This window comes from Aquarana catesbeiana, linkage group LG03 (assembly GCF_042186555.1).
Source record: "Aquarana catesbeiana isolate 2022-GZ linkage group LG03, ASM4218655v1, whole genome shotgun sequence".
Lineage (NCBI taxonomy): Eukaryota > Metazoa > Chordata > Amphibia > Anura > Ranidae > Aquarana > Aquarana catesbeiana.
Window position 1 is genome coordinate 569,701,397 of NC_133326.1, and position 8,812 is coordinate 569,710,208.

The 8,812-nt window shown below is 50.6% G+C and overlaps 1 long non-coding RNA gene across 1 annotated transcript; it reads right to left on the reverse strand.

Moving 5' to 3' along the window:
- LOC141134649 (uncharacterized) lies at positions 1 to 2,858 on the reverse strand. Its single transcript, XR_012243255.1, has 2 exons — positions 2,771 to 2,858; positions 1 to 2,182 (listed from the first exon to the last, which is right to left on the reverse strand). It is a non-coding gene; the product is annotated as an uncharacterized lncRNA (long non-coding RNA).
- Positions 2,859 to 8,812: the final 5,954 nt, after the last annotated feature.

Consider the following 8,812-nt stretch of genomic DNA (forward strand, 5'->3'; position numbering starts at 1 on the left):
TGTCTGTGTCACAGTCCGGAGCAAATGAAGGACTGCGCCCTTTACTTCTTTCAAAGGTCTTTTATAGGCTTTTTTACAAGCAGCGTTGTTATCAGTATTTCATATAAGGACCCGCGACCTTGGTGTTATCAGCACCAAAGGTTCAAATTCCATCTAGATACAGATTGATAAATGAAAAGGCACAAACAATTTAAGTAGAACTCTAAATCATTATTTCAACCCTATCACTGCACTGCACAAAATGTCACATTTGGATCAGAGGCTGTGTCCAAGCAGTTACTGCATCCCAATAGACAGCAATGTCACTGCCTGCACGGGGATGCAAGGAATACATCTGCATCCAAAGTTTGTGCAGGCAAACTTGGCCCCCTGTGGGCGTATTGTTACGTATGTGTAGCACCATGAAGTTTAGGCAGGGTTGATATTAAATTTAGTTGCTAAGTGATAGTTGCTTTGGCCAATTGATAGGAGGTTGTAAAAATATAGAGAGGGTGTAAAAACCTTCTCCTCTCAGACACGTGTTATGTCAACAGTGTCTTAGGCGTTTTGTTCAAAAGTTCAGTAGCCAGGCTGTCTTAAAACAAAGTGTGAGTTTATTTGGTCACACTTGGCAACAACTTGAAAATATACAAAGTTAAATTCTTCTTACAGCTTGATGTAGTAAAACAAAAATAAATAGGAACAAAATCTTGTATCAAGAATGTTCAAGAGATGTCTCAGCTCCGTTTGTGCTTTTCTATGTCAGAGAGATGTCCACTCTAGCAGCTGTTTGTGAGGTAGGCTGTATTTAGGCCTAATGTAAACGAAATGTCTTCTGTAGAGTAAGAATGCGTGTGTTCTTCTTTGTGTATGTGAAAAAGTAATGACGTCCTTCTGTGTGTGTGTGTGTAGGACATGTGTTGTGTGTATGATGTGTGTCGTGTGTCCTGAAGTGAAGTGTCACTCTGTTTTTATACTATTTCAAATCAACTAGTCAGCAGACTAAAGTCATAGCCATATACGGCTAGAACTAAATATGAAATGATCATATTCGTGATTATTCTAAATATTCTCTTTGCCAACAGCTGACACGTCTCTTAAACTTCTTTGATTGTCAGTAACACACAACAGTTTCTTATAAAAAACTCAAGGTGAATGACCTTTCCAAATGGCCAAATTCTTGTAATGGATATCTTTTAAACTACAGAAATGCAATTCTGTACCAAACCTTACAAATGCATATTAAACTATAATTGGATACATATATAAATATATACTACTTCACACAAACTCAATCTAACTAACTAATTAAATAACTATATCAAATAACTAACTATATTATGGATAATATGTTTTTACCTTTAAAAAGATCTTTACAATAAAGTTTATGACAAATATACTGAGTATATTCTTATCTGTGAAATCACTGACCTACTGACCTTAGTCATTAACTCAGCACATGTAGAACAACTGTTACAAAAATGACATGCACACAACCTAGCTATTTCAAGATTTGTCTTATGCTGAGCTGAGTAAGCTTTTTCAAAGTCAAAGCATAAAAGGGAACCCAGACTGCATACTTACAGATCTTGATTATAAAGCCAAATTAATATAATTATTCTACAGAGGTCAATTGATTTTGCCCTAATTCTGCAATTGCTGCACTTCTCTCTTCTGTTGCTAGTTGGCCTGGTATCTGGTGACATTAGGTAAGACAAGGGCATTGCAAGGACAGATTAGGAATGAATGGGGTGTCTCAGCCAATGGGCAGGGATTTTCTTGGGTCCCTTGGCCTGCTGGGAGAACCTATTTATTTGGGTGGAGTCAGGTGATAGGGGTTCTGTGCCACCCGAACGGCTGTCTGGGTGAACGTGTGTTGTATTGCCCCAGGCTGATAGGCCAGAAACCTAAGACCTATCCCGGGGACATCTGGCTGCTAGGCTGTCTGAGGGCCTATCCAGGAGCAGGAAAAGCAGCGTAGGGTTGGGATTGCGGGCTTGTAGTCCAACCAGAAGTAACAGTCCTGCCGGCCGGGGAGCCAGTTGTGGTCGGAGGTAGACAGAAAGCTGTTGCCACTAAGAGACCATCCACCTTGCTACCGGAGACCATTGTGAGTAAGCTGAGGCCAGTACCAGAACAGACTTCTTGCCAGCCGGGGACGGTGAAGAAGTGGGAAAACTTCAGCAAGTGCCAAGTCAGGGACCTGCAATCAAAAATAAATAGTGATCAATCAGCGCAAGCAAATATCCTAACCTAAAAAGCTGCTATAGCACTCAAGGTCAAAAATACAAATCCTCAGTAAACTTTTAAAAACATAAATAGTGCAGCACTAAATAAAACTAGACTAAATCACTAAGGATTAATAAATGTATGAATCTAAAAACTTCAGAGAGAAAGTCCATGCATATAAATGAGTAAATAGGGAATAAGGCAGATAAAGTCTTCAGCTGTAAGCACTTGTGCTGGTAAAGATGGTTTTCAATCTGGTGCAGATTTGTGAAAATACCACCACCGACAGAAGTACAGGCCGCTCACCTTGCACAGTGGACCTACTGAACTAACAGATAGGTCTACAAAAGCCTTCCCCTCACAAGGGGTTAAAGAGGTAAAAATGTTTTCCAGAGTTCCAGCTCACATTACACACCCACTGCTCCACTGCTCATCAGATCTCCCAATCAATGTTGTTGCAGACAAACCATGTTGTACCAGGTAAGATCAAAATGAGATATCTATAGTGCTCTCTGTATAAACTCAGTACATTTTATTTAAATCCAAAATTAAAACTACTCACAAGTGAAGCATTGTGATCCCAGTGTTAAGAATGAAGTTGTTTGCTGCAAGCATGTCTCACAGAGACTGAGTGGAGGGTGGCTCCTGCTGACGTGTTCAGGTCCACCCTCCACTCAGTCTCTGTGAGATATGCTTGCAGCAAACGGTTTCATTCTTAGCACTGGGATTACAGTGCTTCACTTGTGAGTAGTTTTACATTTGGATTTAAATAAAATGTACTGAGTTTATACAGAGAGCACTATGGATATCTCATTTTGATCTTACGCATACCTCCCAACTGTCCCGGATTGAGCAGGACTTTCCCGCATTTACAAGTCTGTCCCACTGTGCAGGGAGTTTGTCCCGCATTATTCTGTTGATTAATGTTGCCTTCTAGCTTAATAGGACCTGCAGCAGTGTACACATTCAGAACAGCCAGGGATTGGTGAGCAAGATGGCTGGGTGTGCACTGTGCAGCCCCCATGAGAGACTGCAGCTGTCAGATCCGAGCTGTGATGTCGGGTGTGGGCGGGACTGCTACCCAGACCCGCCCCTCTGTCAAGCATTCACCGCATAGGGAGTGAGGCATTTTTACTTCAAGGTACCTCAAAAATTCTTTAAGCACCCCCAAAATTTATGTTAGTATTTGCAGATGTTACTGTGTTTTTTTTTTTTTTTTATGTCATTGCCTGCATATCCTCTATTGCTGCCTGGAAACTGGGGACATATATTATTTTTTCTTGTGGAGGGATACAGCAGCCTGGCCGCATAACCCCATGATCTTTACTTAGACCCGGTGTCTTGCCGAGAAAGTTCCCCCGGCGGATAAGGACCCCAGTGTACTGCGCAGGCGCATTGCTTGCGCAGTACGAACGACTACGGAGCCGCCGAAAATAGCCAAAGCTGAAAACCTTGAGTCAGCTGTACACGCGCCTGCGCCCTGAGTCCAGGTTCAAGCCCCACCATCCAAGTGGACATAGAGGCAGAATAAAAAAGTGCAGAGCAAAGCGAGGCTGTGCCCGAAGCGTGGCGAGCGAAGTGAGGCCGTGCCCGAAGCGTGGCGAGCGAAGCGAGGCCGTGCCCGAAGCGTGGCGAGTGAAGCGAGCCCACGAGGGGCCCTGTTACAGGCGCCATGTACAGCTGACTTACAGCTATTCAGCTTCGGCTATTTCCGGCGGCTTGTACTGCGCAATCGCTGCGCCTACGCAGTACAGGGGGGGTCCTTATCCGCCGAGAGGAACATTCTCGGCAGAACACCGGCATGAAGATTTCAGAGGCGGATTGATATACAATCTCTCTTCTGCCTCCTCAGCCAATGGGAAACACTGTACCTAGCCCGCCTTCTTTGACTTCTAAGAAGAGGAGATGTCGGCAGTTGCATTGAAGGGGGAGAGAGAGAGGAGAGAACACAGCCTGCTATGGGGAACACACTGTAAGAAGCAGACAGATTCCTCAGCCCCATCACTGACAAACAGTGAGTTGTATTACCCTGCACTGCTGCCAGCATGGAGCTCCAGAGAACAAAATCGTTCAACCATTCCCTCCTGGCTTGTATACTGACACCAGCAAGATTTGTGATAAAGATTGTGTGTGGGGCATACAGAACACAGACAGACTGTATTCCTTCCTGCCAGCACAAGTCATATGGTACTTACAGAGATTCTGACAGGGAGAAAATAATCTGGGATGTCTGAGTGTTCTGTCCATCCATCATCTTTAACATAAATGTTGCTGGTGTCACAATAGAAGAAGAATGTATTGAAAAATGACAGGATATTGTCTGGTGGCATTCTACTAAACCTATGTTCACCACACTTTAGTAACAAGGACTCTTGAATGTAGTGCCCGCCTGATCCCTCCCCTGTGTACGTAGTGCCTGCCTGATCCCTCCCCTGTGTACGTAGTGCTCGCCTGATCCCTCCCCTGTGAAAGTAGTGCATGCCGGATACCTCCCCTGTGTACATAGTGCCCGCCTGATCCCTCCCCTGTGTACGTAGTGCCCGCTTGATCCCTCCCCTGTGTACGTAGTGCCCTCCTGATCCCTCCCCTGTGTACGTAGTGCCCGTCTGATCCCTCCCCTGTGTACGTAGTGCCCTCCTGATCCCTCCCCTGTGTACGTAGTGCCCTCCTGATCCCTCCCCTCTGTACATAGTGCCCTCCTGATCCCTCCCCTGTGTACGTAGTGCCCGCCTGATCCCTCCACTGTGTACGTAGTGCCCTCCTATTCCCTCCCCTGTGTATGTAGTGCCCACCTGATCCCTCCACTGTGTACGTAGTGCCCGCCTGATCCCTCCCCTGTGTACGTAGTGCCCGCTTGATCCCTCCACTGTGTACGTAGTGCCCTCCTGATGCCTCCCCTGTGTACGTAGTGCCCTCCTGATCCCTCCCCTGTGTATGTAGTGCCCTCCTGATCCCTCCCCTCTGTACGTAGTGCCCTCCTGATCCCTCCCCTGTGTACGTAGTGCCCGCCTGATCCCTCCACTGTGTACGTAGTGCCCGCCTGATCCCTCCCCTGTGTACGTAGTGCTCGCCTGATACCTCCCCTGTGTATGTAGTGCCCTCCTGATCCCTCCCCTGTGTAAGTAGTGCTCGCCTGATACCTCCCCTGTGTACGTGGTGCCCGCCTGATCCCTCCACTGTGTACGTAGTGCCCTCCTGATCCCTCCCCTGTGTACGTAGTGCCCGCCTGATCCCTCTACTGTGTACGTAGTGCCCGCCTGATCCCTCCACTGTGTACGTAGTTACCTCCTGATCCCTCCCCTGTGTACGCAGTGCTCGCCTGATACCTCCCCTGTGTATGTAGTGCCCTCCTGATCCCTCCCCTGTGTACGTAGTGCCCGCCTGATCCCTCCCCTGTGTACGTAGTGCCCTCCTGATCCCTCCCCTGTGTACGTAGTGCCCTCCTGATCCCTCCCTTGTGTATGTAGTGCCCTCCTGATCCCTCCCCTGTGTACGTAGTGCCCTCCTGTTCCCTCCCCTGTGTACGTGGTGCCCTCCTGAGCCCTCCCCTGTGTACATGATGCTCAACTGAGCCCTCCACTGTGTACGTAGTGCACGCCTGATCCCTCCCCTGTGTACGTAGTGCCCTCCTGATCCCTCCCCTGTGTACATAGTGCCCTCCTGATCCCTCCCTTGTGTATGTAGTGCCCTCCTGATCCCTCCCCTGTGTACGTAGTGCCCTCCTGTTCCCTCCCCTGTGTACGTAGTGCCCGCCTGATCCCTCCCCTGTGTACATAGTGCCCTCCTGAGCCCTCCCCTGTGTACGTGGTGCCCTCCTGAGCCCTCCCCTGTGTACGTGGTGCCCTCCTGAGCCCTCCCCTGTGTACATGATGCTCAACTGAGCCCTCCACTGTGTACATAGTGCACGCCTGATCCCTCCACTGTGTACGCAGTGCTCGCCTGATACCTCCCCTGTGTATGTAGTGCCCTCCTGATCCCTCCCCTGTGTACGTAGTGCCCGCCTGATCCCTCCCCTGTGTACGTAGTGCCCGCCTGATCCCTCCCCTGTGTACGTAGTGCCCTCCTGATCCCTCCCCTGTGTACGTAGTGCCCTCCTGTTCCCTCCCCTGTGTACGTAGTGCCCGCCTGATCCCTCCCCTGTGTACATAGTGCCCTCCTGAGCCCTCCCCTGTGTACGTGGTGCCCTCCTGAGCCCTCCCCTGTGTACATGATGCTCAACTGAGCCCTCCACTGTGTACGTAGTGCATGCCTGATCCCTCCACTGTGTACGTAGTGCCCTCCTGATCCCTCCACTGTGTATGCAGTGCCCTCCTGATCCCTCCACAGTGTACATAGTGCACTCCTAATCTCTGCGTTGTGTACATAGTGCCCAACTCATGATCTCTGCATTGTGTCCATAGTGTACTCCTGAACCCTGCACTCTGTACATAGTGCATTCCTGAGCCCTTCAGTCTGCACGTAATGCGTTCCTGAACTCTGTGCGTAATGGACTCCTGAATCCTTCTGCACATTGTGTAACGCACACTTCCATAGTTCATGCAAAACCATTTATAATGGAAGCTCTTCATTCTTTTTGAGTGTCCCTCATTCTGAAGTTCAAAAGTTGGGAGGTATGTCTTAGGTGGTACAACAAGGTTTGTCTGTAACAACATTGATTGGGAGATCTGATGAGTGATTTGGAGCAGTAAGGCTGGGTTCACACTGGTCCGACAAACGCTCCGACATTGGGAGCTCATGTCGCATGACGTGTGAAATTTAATGTTTCCCTATGGGAGCCGTCCTAACTGGTCCGACACAAGTCGTTCCGACTTTATAAATGCTCCCTGTACTACTTTGGTCCGACTTTGATCCTACTTCAGCCTATTGACTATCATTGAAGTCGGATCAAAGTCGGATTGCCGTCTTGCATGATCCGACTTCGGCACGCGACTTGTGCTCAGATGTTCTTGAGGGGGAACTCCGCGCCAAATTTTAAATAAAAAACCGGCATGGGTTCCCCCTCCAGGAGCATACCAGGCCCTTGGGTCTGGTATGGACCTTGAGGGGAACCCCCTACGCCGATAAAAACGGCGTGGGGGTCAACCCCAATCCATACCAGACCCTTATCCGAGCACGCAGCCCGGCCGGACAGGAATGGGGGTGGGGACGAGCGAGCCCCCCCCCCCTCCTGAACCGTACCAGGCCGCATGCCCTCAACATGGGGGGGTTGGTGCCTTGGGGGAGGGGGCGCGCTGCGGCCCCCCACCCCAAAGCACCTTGTCCCCATGTTGATGAGGACAAGGGCCTCTTCCCGACAACCCTGGCCGTTGGTTGTCGGGGTCTGCGGGCGGAGGGCTTATCGGAATCCAGGAGCCCCCTTTAATAAGGGGGCCCCCAGATCCCGGCCCCCCACCCTATGTGAATGAGTATGGGGTACATGGTACCCCTACCCATTCACCTAGGGAAGTGTCAATAAAAAAAACCACAGTACACAGGTTTCAAAATTAATTTATTGGGCAGCTCCGGTATCTTCTTCCGACTTCTCCTGGTGTTCCGCCTCTTCTCCCGGGCCCCGCTGCTATCTTCTTCCAGCTCTATTGCCAGCGAGGGGCCCGGTCTGCTGCCGCTGTCTTGTCGCCGCTGTCTCGCCGCTCCTTCTCTTCATCTCTTCTTCCGATGTTGACACGACGCTCTCCCCGGCTGGAATGCTCTCTGTGCGCTCTGCTCTGACTTATATAGGCGGTGACCCCGCCCCCTTATGCCGTCACAGTCTCTGGGCATGCTGGGACTGTGACGGCATAAGGGGGCGTGGTCATCGGGTGATGACCACGCCCCCTAAAACGTCACAGTCCCAGCATGCCCAGGGACTGTGACGGCATAAGGGGGCGGGGTCACCGCCTATATAAGTCAGAGCAGAGCGCACAGAGAGCATTCCAGCCGGGGAGAGCGTCGTGTCAACATCGGAAGAAGAGATGAAGAGAAGGAGCGGCGAGACAGCGGCGACAAGACAGCGGCAGCAGACCGGGCCCCTCGCTGGCAATAGAGCTGGAAGAAGATAGCGGCGGGGCCCGGGAGAAGAGGCGGAACACCGGGAGAAGTCGGAAGAAGATACCGGAGCTGCCCAATAAATTAATTTTGAAACCTGTGTACTGTGGCTTTTTTTATTGACACTTCCCTAGGTGAATGGGTAGGGGTACCATGTACCCCATACTCATTCACATAGGGTGGGGGGCCGGGATCTGGGGGCCCCCTTATTAAAGGGGGCTCCTGGATTCCGATAAGCCCTCCGCCCGCAGACCCCGACAACCAACGGCCAGGGTTGTCGGGAAGAGGCCCTTGTCCTCATCAACATGGGGACAAGGTGCTTTGGGGTGGGGGGCCGCAGCGCGCCCCCTCCCCCAAGGCACCAACCCCCCCATGTTGAGGGCATGCGGCCTGGTACGGTTCAGGAGGGGGGGGGGCGCTCGCTCGTCCCCACCCCCATTCCTGTCCGGCCGGGCTGCGTGCTCGGATAAGGGTCTGGTATGGATTGGGGGGGACCCCCACGCCGTTTTTATCGGCGTAGGGGGTTCCCCTCAAGGTCCATACCAGACCCAAGGGCCTGGTATGCTCCTGGAGGGGGAAC